We start from the raw sequence: 871 nt of genomic DNA on the forward strand, positions 1-871 counted from the left end.
CATAGTCCTTGCTACTAAAGCTCGACGTATACTCAAGAAGATTAATTATGTAGGATATCCAAGTTGGTAGCTTACGCGAGTCAATCGAGTCCTACGACTCATTTCTCGACCTCCAACTCCTTTCGAATTCTTATAACCCTATTTCCAATCTTCCCTATTATGAAGCATCTCATTCTTATTTCTTTAGGATTATTTGATAGCATTATAGATTATCCAACTCACATGACAACTTCTAAGAAACGTAAGAGCCTTCCCAGAAACTTAAGAAGCTTAAGAAGCGTTCCGAGGTACCAGAGTACGGGGTGTAACATCCTTCCCCCCTATAGAACATTCATCCTCGAATGTGAACTAAAACCTTTATCCCAATCTTTATACCTACTATATGGAGAGTTCTCTTATCCCGTTGCCATGACATATACTTTTATCGAGCAATCAATAGCAGAGTTCTAAAGGTTAGGATTACTTGTAGATGTTAGGAATAGGTATAAATACTTGTGTTTCATTTCCTCTTTCACTTCTCAGGGGGTCACCCATCCTAGTACTACTCTTTCCCAAGCACGCTTAACTTCAGAGTTCTGATGGGATCCGGTGCGTTAGTGCTGGTATGATCGCATCCATATATTATGGGGTCTCATTTCAAGTTTAAATGTTCCCATTTACATATGACAGCGTCAATTGATTTTCTCTTATGCTTGTACTTCTCTTGTCCACTCCCCCCCTTTCAGGGTGTATCCATGTCATCCTCTATTTATTTTCAACTATTCACAAGCAAATGATTCTATTCCAACAATTTAACATGCTGCACCATATATATACCTTCTGTTAGATCTGTCACAACCCAAACCCGTGGGCTGCGACTGGGTCCGACCTG

General features: G+C 40.1%; 1 pseudogene; it reads right to left on the reverse strand.

The window, feature by feature from the left end:
* Window positions 1-494: 494 nt before the first annotated feature.
* Window positions 495-616, reverse strand: LOC129877928 (5S ribosomal RNA; annotated as a pseudogene).
* Window positions 617-871: the final 255 nt, after the last annotated feature.

The sequence above is a fragment of the Solanum dulcamara genome, chromosome 12, assembly GCF_947179165.1.
Source record: "Solanum dulcamara chromosome 12, daSolDulc1.2, whole genome shotgun sequence".
Lineage (NCBI taxonomy): Eukaryota > Viridiplantae > Streptophyta > Magnoliopsida > Solanales > Solanaceae > Solanum > Solanum dulcamara.